Here is a 16,598-nt window from a genome sequence, read left to right as displayed (position 1 = left end):
CCTGATTATCAGTCACCTGGACTACGGAAACGTGCTCGTGGTTGCATCAAATGCATCTCTCCATGCCAAGATGCAGGTCGTTCAAAATACAGCAGCCAGACTGTTTAAGAAACAGATACTGGACACCCCCTTGGCCCGTCTGCTCATGGCCTTGTATTGGCTGCCTATAAAGAAGAGAGCAATTTTTAAACTCCTCTTCCTGACGCATAAAGCTCTGGCAGGTAAAGGGCCTACATACCTTCAGGACAAATTGGCACGCTATCGTCTGGAAATAAATTTTAGATCTAGGAATCAGCCTTTACCATTGGAATAAACTCCCATTTGTCATCAGGGCTAGTACTAACTTCGTAGGCTTAAAAAACAGCTTCAAATTTGGCTGTTCTAAATGGCTGCTCTCAACCTTTCTGTTACCTCAGGACCAAGATGCCCTTTTGGGGATGAGTCAGGCACTATATCAAATATTCAGTAACATAACATAACATAACATAACATAACATAACATAACATAACATAACATATGCTGTATAAAACTCTTTCTAAATTAATGACAAAATGTGTTTCTCAAAGGCAATAGCACCTCTACTCCCTTCATTTTCTGCATTTTTAGAAGTTTCCATTTTGTGAACGTATTATTCAATACCACGTAAGTTGGTGTTAACACATACACTGTTCCTACACTTTAGTGCTAGAAAACAACAACATAAGCACGTTGTGAACACATTTCTTTAAAGATACGGCAAGAAGTAGGATTTAGAGAGTCTGAGTATAAATCTGACACTTGCTGATAATTTTTTTATTTTTTAGCCGCCGTTATTGGGCAGAAACATCTTCCAAGGTCTTTGGCGCAAACTTGTACTTCCCCCAAAATGCTTTGACCACATGGATGCTATATTTTAGCATCCATCGCCTCCTCTGCACCATGTTAGTTCCAGAATAAGGTGATATAATATTGCTAAGGGCATCCAGTGACATCGCTAATGGTGTACTTATATAAAGACAGCGTGTACAGAAATAATAGCTTTCTATTAGGGTCCCCAAATGTTCTGGTGACCTTGCACTACATCACAAGGCCCAAGGCTTCAGAACGCCATGAGGGCACTATTGGACCAAAGGACACCTCAGTTATAATCCAGTGTTTATTTAGTCATGCCAGTTCTAGGCATCCTTCTGCTTAGATTTCGCTTGTGAAATCTATTGTATTCAATGTAAATCTTAAAAGGGGCTTACATCCCACCCCCTTGCTTTTCATTGGTTCTTGTGCTTGCCAGTTTCTTTTCCACCATTTCTATTGGCTGTGGCATACTATTTCCTATTGTCTCCTCGGTATGTTTGCTCTTATCAGTCTCCCGAGGCCCAAATACTGTTTTCAGCCACTTTTTGGGACTCATTTTGATGGTTTTTGCCTGCACAGCACTTGCCCTTTGCTTGTTTTTCAATTGCTGGCATTTCCACTCAAAAGATTTCAGTCCTGTGTCTTTCGTTCATTTCTCTTCTTTTTGATTCACTCCGTGCTGTAACTTGCATTTTTCTTCCACAAGGTTGGAACGCATCGGTCTCCAAGCCTTGCTTTCAGTCCTGAGCCCTATCCCCAGGTTTTACATGCAACCCCGCCAGAGAGACACTTGAGAGAGAAATGCTGATCAGGGCTTGGTACTCACAGGACTACTCAAGCCATTACTTGTCAACATATTTCTGCAGATTAAAAGTGCATCCTCATTCACTACCACTTCATGAAAGGTAGTGCACGCTCAACCTCCACTAAAACTCTTGGCAGTCTCTTTTCTTCCACGAGGCTTGGAACTCATTGTTCTCCAAGCCTTGCTTTCAGCCCTAAGCACAGCCCCCGGGTTTTTCATGCGGCACTACCAGAGAGACACTTGAGGGAGAAATGCTGATTGGGGCTTGCTACTCATAGAGACTGCTCAAGCTGATACTTGTTTTACTTTTTATGTTTCAGTTAATCTTTTTATTACACCCAAACTGCCCTGCAGATTAATTTTTTCTCTAATATATGGCAGGTACATTTATTCACATTGTATTTTGGGAAGGCTGGTCTGATGATTAATGTAATGCCAAGCAGGGGCTGACCAGGCACTGCAATTGTCTTTCTGCTTAAACCAGGAAGAGCGGTTTATCAGGTCAGATTGGCTGTTTGGGCGCCGCATGTATTTGAAGGACTCCCTGCTTGTGGTCGGAGCGACTGCTTGGGCGCTGGGTGTTTTTGAAGGGCTTCCTGCTTGTGGTCAGACTGACTGCTTGGGGGAGGTGTGTTTTTGAAAGGCTCTCTGCATACGCGCATCTTGCATACGTCATAGGCTATTTGGCGTTCATGAATCACGCTATGGTTTCTTTTCTAAACTCGCAGGACGGGTTTATGGAAACATGGCCACATACAGTATTATGACAAGAAGCACTATTGAAAGTCTTTTTTTAAATTCATGTATGGCTAATTTCGATTGACTAATGAGGTGCACACTTTAATATTCATGTTTCTTTTCGACACTTGCATGGCGGTGTTGTAACACTCTTTAATCAACATGCTGCACATTTGCCTTTCTGAATAAACAAGTCATAACACTTTAACAGACTTTCAGTAACTTATATTGCACAACTGCTCACCAAGCTACAACTTATGCTGTTGGTGTTTAGACTGTATACACTGGGACCCAGCTAACCAGGGCCAAGTGCATGTGCTTTGACCCTTAAAATCCTTTTGAATTGCTTGAAAACCCTGATTGGCACATTTAATTTACCTACACGTCCCTTGTATATGGTACTGAGCCAGTGTACCTAGGGCCTGTAAGTTAAATGCCACTAGTGGACTGCAACATCTATTTTGCTACCTCTAAAGTGACAAAACATGTCTTGAGGCCTCCCCCTGATCCCTGGATATGTAGTTTGAAAGTTGCAAATTTGACCAGGCAAAATAAACCTTTTACCAGGTCTAAATCTTCCTTTACAACAGTTAGAAGTCACCCCTAAGGTAGGCCCTAAATGCTCATAGGACAGGGTGCATGGTATTTAAAAAGTAGGGCATGTGTACTTATGTTTTACATGTCCTGGCAATAACAAACCTTCAAAGTGTTTTTGCGGTGGCAAAGCTGGCTCTCCCATAGAAAGCCACTGAGTTACATTATATCACCATGACATGCATAACTTCATTTTGCAAACTGCTGCAACAATGATTCAAGGACTCAAACTACCTGTAATTTCAAATCCAATCTAATGGTTAAGTCGGGTTTTAAATTACTATTTTGAACATGCCACATTTAGAAAGTTGCCATTTTCCTGCCTAACTCAAATGTGTCTTTCTGCCAATGTTCAGTGTCACCTGACTGTGAATGACTACCTTGTGGTGAGATGTATATTGCTACCAGACAAAAGGACAAAGGGCTTGGATGTGGGGAGATGCTCTTACCCCTGACAAGATGGCCATCAGGCAGGTTCCCAGGAATTTAATTATACTTCAAAAGGTGCCTACCCTGTCTCAAGAAGATGTAAATCACGCCAGGCCTTCACCCTTCATTGTCCTGCTAGCCAGTTAGGAACCAATCAAAGTGGGAGATGGCTGCACGCAGAACCAGTTTTAAGTGACCCCAAAGGAGGGTGTGCCCATTATCGTAGTCACACTTCTGAGGGGGCACAAGAATGTCTGCACAAAGGAAAAAAGGTTCTGCCTTGTTGGTTTTAGGTAGAAAGGGTACTGTGGCATAGTTTACAGTAAAACATACAGGAAGTGCTGCAAAAGTGGGTTGGGGCATCCCTGGTCACAGTAGCGATCTGTGGAGGGAGTCCGGTGGGGCAGTGAGGTGGGGCGGGGCGGGGGAGGGGCAGGGTGGGGAAATGTAAACACGGGAATATGGATGAACGGAGGTAAGTACACATTTAAATAAATAAAACGAATTTCGTTGCGCGCGCTGCATCGCATTTTGCGATGCAGCGCACGCAAAGGAATTTGTTTCATTTATTTAAATGTGTACTTACCTCCATTCATCCATATTCCCGTGTTTACATTTCCCCACCCTGCCCCTCCCCCGCCCTGCCTCACTGTCCCACCGAACTCCCTCCACGGACCGCTACTGCCTGGTAACTTTTACCCCATTGGTTAGGGAGGTGGAAGGAGTTTCCCAACCTACAGGCTGGCACTCGGCATAAATGTGGCACCATCAGTACTCCTTTCAGAACACTTCTGTAGCTGTGGAAGACAAAAGCATGACTGCACTTGCTGTGGACCCTGTGGAGAGCAACCCCAAGGGCTGGACCTTCTCCCACTTGTACCCAGGACTAAGAAGTGGACTCCAAAGGTCAGTTGGCTGACCTCCTGTTAAGCTACAGGGACACAAAAGCTGCAAGAAGCCCACCTTCCTGAAAAGCCCAGCAGACCAGTTCAAACTGGACCTGCCCTGGACCCTGCTGGTGCCTTCCCCTTAAATTAGTCTGACCCCCAAGTGGTGTCCCTAAGGCCCTGGGGTCCTTTATAAGTGTCAGAGTGTAATCGTCTTGCCGAAACCAAAAAGGTGGGCTCTTAGAAACGTTTTGAAGGACATTTGCCTGGAGAACCAACAGAAGACCAGGACCAACCTGCCAAGTCAATTTGACGAAGGTGCATTGCAGCTGGGCCAAAGATTCTGATTGCTCCCTCTCTGAGCTTTTCCGTAGCAGCAACTCTGTTTTAGTGGGATATGGTGGAGAAGGTATCCAGGCTAGTGGAGCCCTGTTTGGCTACAGCTTGTACCCTTGCCCGGCTGGTAAAATCTGAGCTCCAAAATAAAGTCTGAATGTAGAAAACTTCACTGAGTGAATGCACCAAAAGTATCCAGCCAGCAAAAGACCTTCCTTGGGCGCAAATTTTGAATTTTTCTCGCTCTGAACTTTGCCACCAAAAGTCAACAGCTTCACTAGGACTTCATCCAATGGCTATCCAGCCTCATGGAACCCATCTCAGCCACAGTTTCACTGAGGATTTTACCTCCACATTCACAAGCTGATGCTAACAGCGCACAGCACCAGTTTACCCGCGATAGCTGCCGCAAAAAACATCGCCACAGAGGATCCCCACAACTATCGCTAATGAGATGCAGAGTAGGCGTTCCCGTGCCAAAAGCCGCAACAACACCACACCTCAAAATTCTCAACAACCAGCTCGATTGGCGATAAGAACACAAAACCAGCGATAAGGTGCGTTAGCACCAGGAAATCTACACCTGCTCTGACCTGGTGTTAAGTCGGACGGCAGCCAGAACCACAAAAGGGAGACCAGCCCAGTGCCACATAGGAAGGGCAACAGATGCCATGGAGCCACACATCATGCGGCCCGGACACACAAGAGGGCCACAACACCCACCAACACCACCCCCCGGACCACCTCTCCCTGGCACCCCCCAACTAAGACATGCCACATCAGCTACACAAAAACATGTAAAAAATATTCTGCATGATGTCACACAATCACAACAGTTGAAATGCATGTGTCGTCACAGAAATGAGCATCACACATTCACTTTCGAAGCAGCAAATAAACTTTATTGAAATGAACACCAAAATTAAATGAAGACACATGGTGGCTCCCCGTGGGACAGTCCGTAGGTCACAGCCTGCAAGACAAAAAACATGATGAGAAGATGTGTCCTGTGCACATCAAAGGACAGAGAGAGAGAGCGAAGGAAAGAGAGAGAGGAAGAGAGGGAGAGAGAGAGAGAGAGAAGAAGAGAGAGAGAGAGAGAGAGAGAGAGAGAGAAGAAGAGAGGGGTGAGAGAGAGAGAGAGAGAGAAAGAGAGAGAGCTGCCCCTGAGCACCCAGGCCACACTGCTCACCTGTTGTCACTGGTGTGTCTCTAACCACGTGCCGGTATGTATAGAAGTACACCAGGACACACATCTGATTCAGAGCCATCATCTGAAACAGAGTCCAGATACATGACTGGCACAGTACACACACTTGCACAAGACAACATCGCCTACTTGCCCATGTACACCCAGACAGAGGCATCATAAAGGCACCTGCCGCCCATGGAGCATGCCCGCCCACGCACATCCAGGCCTCACTGCTCACCTTCCGCCACCGGTGTGTAGCCTGGATGTCCCACCATGTGCCGCTGCAAGCCACAAGCCCGGGGCCCGCGGACATGGCACCCTCCACACTATGCAGCCACGCTCCACAGGCCAACAGGTATCACGTTTGGTGCTGAGTCTTGAATACTCCGTGGCAGAGGACATACCAGTGCACCCGGCAACATCGCAGGCTGCACACCCGCTCAGTTTTGATTTGTTCAGCAATATGTACATCAATTATGTGTCTTTTGCACACCCGATCAGCCCAATGGGTGCCACTAAGTCTGTGACCCGGAAGCGGGGCCACGTGGCGGTAGGCCCGCGCTGCCCGCTGGCTCTGGCCTACACTGCGGTCCAGCAGGGCACACGAAACCTGAGTTGCCTGGACCACCGGGACGGGGCATCATCACAGGGTGCCCACCCACTTAGCAGCTTAAGGTGCCACTAACTCAGTGCATCCAAAGTCACCTTCCCGTGGCGGGGTGTCTCTGCCTGCCACAATGCGCCGGGTGCAACTTACCCTGTGCAACCTCAGTCAACGCCACAAGGTGGTCGGCCTGTGCCGTTCGCAGGCCTGGGTTCCCACTAACCCTGAGCGCAACAAAACTTTTGTGCCCTTCATGATTGGGAACCGTGGCGTCCGTCATCCAATCACCACGGGCAGAGGAGAATGTGACGTTGTCGGCCCATTATGTTGGCGGAGTCACATGGCCTGTGATGCCTGTGCCGGATAGGTGTGGTGTGCGTGCAAACTTGCCCTCAGGGAGTGGCTGTGACATGCTGACAACTAGACCAGTGACCTGCACACCATCAGCGAGTTCGTCTGCGTCGGGGAGCAATGAGGGCCCCTCCTCTGAGCATAAGCGGAGTGGTCTGGACTGCCGTACGCCGCACCAGCGCAGGGCTTGCCACAATGACATGTGGGCTCTGGGCATGGTTCAGTCCATGTCCGGACAAGGAAGTGAGTGATGCCTTTGCCCCTGTTGTAGTGTCGACAGGACCTGTTACACAAAATGCAATGTAGCACCCTCTGACTGGCATCCCACAGGATGAGCATCATTGACACAAGGGAAATCACTGCCTCTACATTCATCCACACATGCATACATGACTGATGAAAGACATGACACAGCTGTGAGGCAATGGATGTTTATTGTCCATCCAGTGCAGTTATGCAGCTGGAGCGGTTCACGGCAATGCCCAGCACACTACACAATATGGGCCCGTGGAGGGCCAGCCAGAGTCCATCCGGGGATGACAAGTCCTGCTGAAGGGAAGGGTACAGCCTGCAGCCTGGTCGCCATGTCATTGGTCATCAATCCGGCAGTCCATGTCGCTGTCCAAGGTGAGTGCATCGGAGTGTATCGTGGGTCAGTGGAAAGTCATGAAGCCATGTGCGGTACCAAGCAGAAACAGGCCAGGTGGTGGTAATGAATGCTAGTGCCTGGTCCTTCTGACCACAGTCCCATCCATGTCCTCGTCCCTGGGTGTGTGCCCTGCCCCACCTGTGGGTGTTGCAGAACCGGCTGTCGAACTGTGTGACACTGACACATCAGGGTCCTGAGTGGATCTGGCTGCCGCAGTGTGTGCCACTGACCCATCAGGGGCCTGAGTGGATCCGGCTGCCGCACTGGGTGGCACTGAAACACCAGGGGGTGGGGATATGGATGGTGTGGGGGCAGCAGCATTCATCAGTGCCACTCCTTGTGGCGGCAATGCCATGGCAGAGGTCTGTAGGGCATGATAGATCCCAGTACCATTTCGATGATGTGCAGCGGTGGCGGCCATCCTTTCCGACTCCATCTGCACCATGTCCTCCATGAGCTTCTGTATGTGTGCCAGCTCACGGCTGGCATCGCTGGAGCTACTCTGAGCGGACAGCTGTTCTTCTCTCCACGTCATGACTCCAGCGATGTCAGTCAGGGCTTGTTGGAGACCATGGGGCAGACATAGACAACCAAGGATGGTGTCAAGTTTGGTAGCCATGATGCCGAAGCCCATCCGCACCTGCTTAGCTGTCTCCATCTGGCACTCCAGCACATGGCGTTGGAAGGCCATCTGTTGTACCTGGAGGTATTTGGAGGGTGCCGGGGCTGTGGGTGCCTCCTGCTGGGGGGTTTGGGTGGTGGGTGCTGTCTCATCGATGTAGCTGGGCTGCCCTGAGCCTGGAGGTGAGTGGCAGATGAGGTCAATGACGTCTTGGATGGCTTGGGTGTCGATGCTGGCACTGTCCTCCTCGTCATCCGTGAACAGTGGCTGGGACTGCTCTGCAGGAGGTGTTGACAGTGCCCCTGTGATGTGAAGGGGAGATGGTGTATTACAATGTGTCCACATGTGTGTAGACGCATGGTACAGGTTGACATTCAGATAGCATGGCATTGTACATTGAGACAGTCTGTAGATCTGGGCGATGACCCAGAGTCATTGTGGGTGTGCACTGTGCTCTGCTTGATTGTGCATGTGTGCCATTGTGCCTATCTCCACCTGTCCCCCCAGTACCTGGTGGTCACTCACCCTGTTGCGGTTGTGTTGTGTCCTGTCAACCAGTGTCCGGTCCCCTGACTCCAGCCACAGTCTCCACACTGATGACTGTTGACACCAGCTCCTCAATGTCATCCAGCTCCAGCTGTGGCGCAGGACCGCCTCCAGTCTGCATTGCTGCCTTCTGGTTGGCAGAGAGTTTCTCCTTGGTCTTCTGCTTGATGTCATTCCATCGCTGCTTGACCTCGTCCATTGTCCTCTTGTGCTCTCCGACAGCATTCATCTTGTCGACAATGGCCCACCATATTGCAACTTTGTTGCCCAGTGACAAGTTAGAGGTGACGAACAGTTGTTGATGGTGTTCCATCACCTCCGTGACTATGATCCTGTTCACCGGCGGACTGAACTTCGTCTTCCTCGTCTTCTTGTCCTTGCCCTTCCCTGTCCCCGAGGTCCCAGGCTTGTCGTCCGGGTTGCTTGTGGGGTTGCGCTCGTCCTCTGCGCCTGCTCCGGCTGCCTCCATGGTGCTTGGGTGTAGGTCAGTTTGGGTGTGGGTGTTTTTTCTGCTTTTATGGAGATTTTTCCCACGTGCCAGGTGTGTGTTGCAGGCCTGGTGGTGCTTATCGCTGATTTCCTCATTGCGCTTTGGCCCAGCGTAGGTTTTTTGATGTTGTGGTTTGTGTTTTTATCTCCATCAAGGAGGTTTTATCGCAGACATTGTCCGCAGTTTCGGAAGACCATCACATGCTACCGCCTTGTGAATCCCACGTTGTCACAGGGTTATTTTCCCACGATGGGCTGCGATATTGAAAGTTGCGTTACGCTACTCTTGCGGTAGTTATCACACGTTCTTGTAAATATACCCCTAAGTCAGAAGGTTAATCTTCTGATCAGTTCGAACCTGCTCTCTGTGTCTGACCCACGCTCCATCGCAGTCGGCCCTAACTTTTGACTTTGCCCTAGTCTAGTGTGACCAGTTGCCTCCAGTTGGTGCTTTGTGCTTTTTGGTGCTAAAACTTAATTCAAATTTTAAAAATCACATCTACGGTTCCTCTTACTGGATGTTTGTTGTCTTGGTGTCTATGTGCTCATTAAAATTGTGGCTATCTAAATTGGAGTGGAATTTTTATTATGTTGTGTTTTCTACTTTTTAACTGTTTTGGTACTGATAAATCCTTTACAACATTTCTCCGAAGTTTAGGCTTATCTGCTCTGTGCTACAGATACAAAGAATTGAGCTCAGGTGTAAATTATTGAGACCTAACTGGACCTAGTGCAGAATGGTGACATTATTACATGGTGAGGACTGACAAATCCCTCCATCTACAATCCATATTCTCACAAGTGCTCATTGTAGGGCCGGGAGTAACAGATCAATGCCAGAGTTTGAAGATCTTGAAATAAAAAACGCCACTAAATAACGAATCTAAATGGAACTTATTTACATAGCCAATGGTTTCCATGCAAATGTGGCACAGGTCCAGCCCTCTTGAATCCACGTTTAACACACTGTGCTATTTCATCTCAAAAGGGTGTTGATGCACCTCCTGCTAAGTTCTACCGAGTTTCAAGAGGCTGAAAGGGCTGCAAAGAAAAGCAACATCTGACTGCTCTTTCCATGTCACTGTTGGACATAATACTCTGACTATGGAGTGGAATCTGCCAGTTGCCGAGTTACAGTGGCCTAGCAATACTTTTACAAAAATACTTTTGCACAGAGTTCATGTATATAAACATTTATTTTTGCACTTGACGTCTATTTAAAGTCCAGAGAGTGATTACACTCATTGCTCTCGAAGCATTCCCGCTGTAAGTGTACAGAAAAATAATGAGTATTGCCTGTCTAATTAACTTGGGAATTACTTAGGGCTGTTCTCAAGTTCGATGTATTTGGAACTCAGGATGGCGAAAATGCAACCTCTGCTCTGCAGGGAGGCTTAGGAGGGAGAATGTCCCTAAGAACATAAACAGGGGATGTTGTTTCATTCGGGGTATTGTGTGCAGACGTTGCTGGTTTTGCAGCACTGATGATTTTCCGTGCTTCTCAGAGGCGCCTTGCAAGTCTGTTTACTTATTCTGGGACCTAAAGTCATTATTTTAGGAGTGGTAGAACATAGGCATGATATTAAACCCCTGTAACTCATGCCTCCAGATCGGGCACTTCATTGCACATATGTATTAACGCTAATGAAGCTCATCATGAAGTCACAGCATAGTACAGAAATGGTCTTCGTTGCAAGAAGTTGGACAGCAGTTATGTTTACCCTTCGTATGTGATTTTGTATTTTTATCTCTGGTTATTGTTAAGGGATCATCAATTAGATTTATACCGGACTAACGCTAGACTGTTGTTTACTTTTTGCAGTTTGAAATACTACAAATCTAACCTGGTTCCGGTTAGATTTGTGGCATTTCACGTTTTAAAATAAATACATACATAAATAAAAATATAACTAACTAAATAAATACATAAATAAATAAATACAGTGCCCAACCTCGATATAAATTTGGTTCAGTTGAGGTATTTAGGGGCAGATTTACAAGCCCCTTGCAACACTTTTGCGCCGCCGTTGCGTCACTTTGTGACGCAACAGTGGCGTACACAATGCACCTTGTTGCGACACATTTACAACGTGACGCATCTACGGAGATGCGTCACGTTGTAAAGCCCTGCACCACATAATACCTGCATCAAGTATAATGTATGCAGGGTGGGCGTTCCAACGCAAGAAAGCCTCGTAAATGTGACGGAGTGAAATCTATAAGATTTCGCTGCGCCACTTCTACGACGCCACTGCATCAAAACCTTATGCCTGCTTGAAGCAGGCATAAGGAGTGACGCAGCACAATAGGAATAGGCTTTCCTGAGCATTGCTGGAGTTGTGCCGTGCTTGCGATACAACACCAGCAATGCGTTACCTTTACGCCAACAGATGTGTGATGCATCTAGGAAAGAGATCCTGTGATAGATTAGGTTGTTGGTTGACTGGGATGTGAGCCTTGGTCAAGCAGGGTGAACCACCAAAAGTCACTAAATTAACCTGTACTGAATACCTGGATGGCGCGGCATAAAAAGTAGGCAGGTTTAATGAAATCTGTAAAGTATTGATGCAGCACACAAACAGTAATAAAGTGAAAACACTACACAAGAAAAATTCCAAACCATTTTAAGAAAAGTAGAGTAATTTTAATAAAATATTTTACACCAAATGGACAAACATCCAATCAACAGAACCAGAGTTATGGATTTTTAAAGTTTTTAGTGAAATTTTGCAACTAAAAGATCAAAGCGCCAACTGTGGTGTGGACATCTGGTCGCATGAGATCGGGCCAAAGTCAAGAGTTAAGCTTGACCACAATGAAGCGTGGTGTGGATACAAGAAGTGGATTGGGCCCTGTCAGTGCTTACCTTCGGACTCAAAATAATTATTGAAGAAAAATGTCTGAGAAAGTAGAAGTTCAGCTGGGCAAGACTGCAGGAGTGTATGAGGAGGGAGCGTCATGTTGGATGGCCGTGGAGCAAAGCTGCAGTGAAGATTTTTATCTTCGGACTTAGTCAGCAAGATGGAAGTCAAAAATCTCCAACAGGACAAGGCAAAAGACTGCAGCCGAAGACAGTTTCACAAGGTCGGATAACGCTTTGGTGAAGGGCCACTGAAACAGATTTGCTGCTGAGGAGAAGAATGCAGTGGGAGAAGCTGCAAAATCAATCCAACTGGCGATGCACCTTGGGCATATAGGTGAGCAGGTTGGTCCCAGTCTTCTCATGGTTCTCGGATCCTTTTTGGCCAAATTTTGTCTGTCCTCGGTTTTGGAAATTGGACATCTGGGCACCTTAAGCACCACAACCATGGGAAGAGGACTGGTGGGACACCTCTTTGGGGTTCAGGGCACACTCAGGCTGGGTCTAGGTGCGGGGTCAAGATAGTCGGAGCCTGTTAAGTCCCTAGGGCTCTGGCCAGGAGGCCAGAAAACTAGCCGGGCTGGCCTCTGAGGGTTCAAGGTAGGCTACAGGCAGCAAAGCAATCTTTCCATGTTCACCAGCAGTCTGGCAGAGTGCACAGCAGGTTACAACATGAGGCAGTCCTCTGAGAGTCGTTTTGCAGGTACAGTAGTGAACCTGAAGTGGATCTGAAGCTTCTATTTTTATGCCCTGGTGCCCTTCTCCTGGAAGGTGGGAGAAGCCTCTGGAAAGGTTCATTGAAGAGCATGGAATTTCCTGACTCCCGGCCCTGGCTCCAAGCTGGCTGCCGTGACAATACAGGTTCATTAAGCTTTTTGTGTGGAGCCAGGACATAGTCTATTCAGGTGTAAGTGGGATTGTGCTCAGCTCCGGTGCCCATCCTGCCAGTGAGTTCCCATTGAGACACACCTAATCTCTCTATTGTGGGACTGCCTTGGAGGAATTCACAATGTCTGACTGTCAGTTACACCCAGTCATGTGACCCAAGACAGGATGCAGGCACAAAGGGCTAAGGGCAGAAAAAAGTGTAATTTCCTAAATTGTAATAAAAAACCAGAATTTACCATTAAAGAGGGGTTATCATTACAATTCCATAGATACCAAACATGACATATCATTATCTACCTCCTCTCAATTAGGAATTACAGCTTATTAAAGGTAATAGAGGGGGGGGCGTGGCCTACCGCCTAAGATGGCGGACGCAGATGAGAAAGGCTCCGGACACTGGGGAGCATTATCCTGTTAAATCACTGTGCATAATGACACATCGTATCTACACATGCTGCACTAGTGCTGCTGTGCACCTGGGTGTCAGTCCTGGCCGTTTTCCCTGCCTGGTGGGCAGATTCCGGAGGATGCAGAGGAATGGATTGAAGTGATGGGCCCAGTTTCAAGCTCCTTTGCTTCGTCCCACGGTGTACCCCACAGCCCTAAACGGACCTAAGACCGCAATTCACACTGCAATGCTAAGGTTCTACAAAAGCCACCCACCACTGGCCCTACACGTGAGCAGGCTCTGCTCAGCAAGACAGAGGCACTGGCAACGGCTAACTCCTTCAGGAACAATAATCTACAAATCGCCACTGACTCGTCAGAGGACAGTACCATACAGTCGAACTCTGAGCGCAGCATCACCTTCTTCCCCTCAGTGACGCCTCAAACAGCAGATGATGTACTGGGGTGAATCGCTTGGTTTGAACTACAGGTTTGATCACCAGGACACAGTCGCAGAGAACGTACAAAGAAGGCTTCTGGTGCAAGACTGTATCCATTCTTTTATATATTATTACCACAATAGTAACTAAATGTAAGGGCCCTAATGGGCCTATTGGGACATATGGAAGCTTGTGGAACTGATTATTACTAATGCTGAACGTGCCCAAAGTTACTGTGCATGACATAATATCAGTTGCTGCTTGGTACTTGATATGTGATTATATGGCATGATAGTGCATTCTCCCCTCTACTTTAGGCAGCACCAATGATGGATAATATGAATAGAGAAATGAGATACTCCCCAGGTTCCGTTGAGCTTACAAAGGAAAATGTTGTATGTAAATAACATGACAGACTGTGGCGACCACCCCCCCAACGCGTACGCACCGTATCGCATTGCTTGTATATTTTCCTTTTTCTGTTTTGCTCAGCGTAGTTCACAGGCTGAGCCGTGCATTACAAGTTTGACGAGAACTGGGCATTCTGGCCCGCAGCCGGGGATTGGCTCCAAGTTGGGAGGAGCAATGATACATTGCTGACATATGCATCACAACTCCACTGCGCTAGGCTCCTATAATTTAATCTCCTGGAATGTGCGGGGGTTTGGATTGATACACAAGAGGCATAGGGTCCATGCGCAATTACTCAGGTGCAAGGCGCAGATAGTTTTTATGCAAGAATCGCATCTCACTGAGTCAGAAGCTGGGAAGGTTCATAAATATTCTCTACTAACTACTCGGCCTTCGCAAGGGGGGAGACCATCTGGATTAGACATGGGGTCCCATTTATTGAATTGGAACAAGGCACGGATGACCAGGGAAGGTATATATTTTTGCAAGGGACACTTGATGGTTTGCCAGTGGTGTTAGGTAGCATTTACGCCCCAAACTTTGATCACGACAAATTTCTTAACAGTGTTGACTGGGTGGGATCCGTACTGATTGGCAACTTCCTGGAGGGTTTACCCTACCCACAACTCACAGCAGACAGCCAGAAACAACTCTTGGGACCCATTACAAGAAAAGAAATAAAGGCGGCCATTAAAGGACTTCCACGCAATAAAGCACCAGGCCTTGGCAGCCTGCCAATAGAATTTAATGACTTTTATTCAGAGGTCTTCCTCCCTAGACTGGAGGAATTGTACAATAAAGCAGTGGAATTGGGCCGCCTCCCGCACACCACCATGCAGGCACTTGTAATATCAATCCCCAAGCCAGGGCAGGATGGCACAGACCTATCGGGCTACCGTTCTCTGTCCCTCTTTGCTTAAGTAAGATCTTGGCGAACCGGCTCTTACCCCACTTGCACACGCCGATACACAGGGACCATTGCGGCTTTATACCGCCGCCCAGCACATCATTAAATATCAGACGGCTACACCACATTATGACTACCGCCCCTGCGGAGTATATCAATGCCGGCTGTCTAGCACTAGGCCTGCGCCAGGCCTTTGATACCGTCATGTGGGAATACATGGTCACAGCCCTGAAGAGGTTTGGACTCCCCCTGGAATATCTTCGCTGGGTTTGATTGCTGTATACCGCCCCTACTGCGAGAGCACGCACTGGCAGCCACATATCACAAGAATACACTGTACATAGGGGCACGAGGCAGGGCTGCCCCCTCTCCCTCCTAATATTTGTACTTGCCATAGAACCGCGGGTGTTCGCGATCCGGTAGGCAGCTGACCGCCTGGGAATTTTAATAGGCAATACAACCCACTTGATCTCAGCCTATGCGGATGACATTATTGTGTATCTACGGGACCTCACAAACCTGGTTCAGCCACTCCCCGATATTTTCTCTAAATTTGAAAGTATCTCTGGCCTTGCCATAAATGAAGGGAAGTCGAATGCGTTCTTCTTACACGAAGGTCTACGCCCAGATGTAATTAGTTTCGGTAAATATAATATACCAGTGGCACACAGTACATTCAAATACCTAGGTATTCATATATACAGATCACATGCGGATCAGCTCGACGGCAATCTGATGAAAGCAATCAGTGCTGTACGATCACGAGTGACATTCTGGTCATCTCTGCCACTTTCGGTGATGGGGCGAGTAGCTATTTCCAAAATGGTGGTCCTCCCGCTTATTATACTATTATGTAAACTTGCCATTACTAGTCCCACCATCCACATTTCGCGCCCTAGACATGATACTGTTGGATCTTATATGAGGGGACGGCCCCGAAGGGCGAGTCTTAAAACATTGTAATTAGAACCGCACAAGGGCGGGCTGGGGGTGCCAGATTTCAGGGCTTAATATTACGCCTGTCAGCTGCAATGGCTATCCCACTGGACTGCGGGCAGAAACTTACAACAAATAGGCTATACATCACGGGACATGGATCGAGGATCACTTCACACACTGTTGCTGCCAAAAAGCAAACTCCCCCCACTTGAACCACCACTACTTAAGACGGCACTTCAGTGCTGGAAAAAAGCGCTGCTCTACACACCCCGCGCCATTCCTACGCTGGGAACATCCAATGGGATACCAACCCTTGGTGGCAGACTCACAAAGAATAGACTTCTGGCCTGGACAGAAGTGGTAGTAGATACAGTAGGTGCCTTGTTTAGTGACAACACCCTTTTAGCCCATGACAACTTTGTGCAGCAACTGGGGCACCAGGACACCTTTACTTAATGCATGCCATGGTATCACCTTACATAAGAGAGAATTGGGCCCCCCAGTGGCAAGACCCTCCGCCACACAAACTAGTTTGTACATTATACTATACGAGAGAGGGGAGGCATCTCATCAAATGTCTGTATATAGGTATTCACGCCCGGCATCAATCCCGCTCACTGACTTGAGGACGAAATGGTCTGAAACTATTGATCGCGACATCTCTGATAAAGCTTGGGCAAGTATACTGGAAC

The sequence above is a fragment of the Triturus cristatus genome, chromosome 6 (genome assembly GCF_964204655.1).
Source record: "Triturus cristatus chromosome 6, aTriCri1.1, whole genome shotgun sequence".
Lineage (NCBI taxonomy): Eukaryota > Metazoa > Chordata > Amphibia > Caudata > Salamandridae > Triturus > Triturus cristatus.
Note: the sequence above shows the minus strand (reverse complement) of the source record.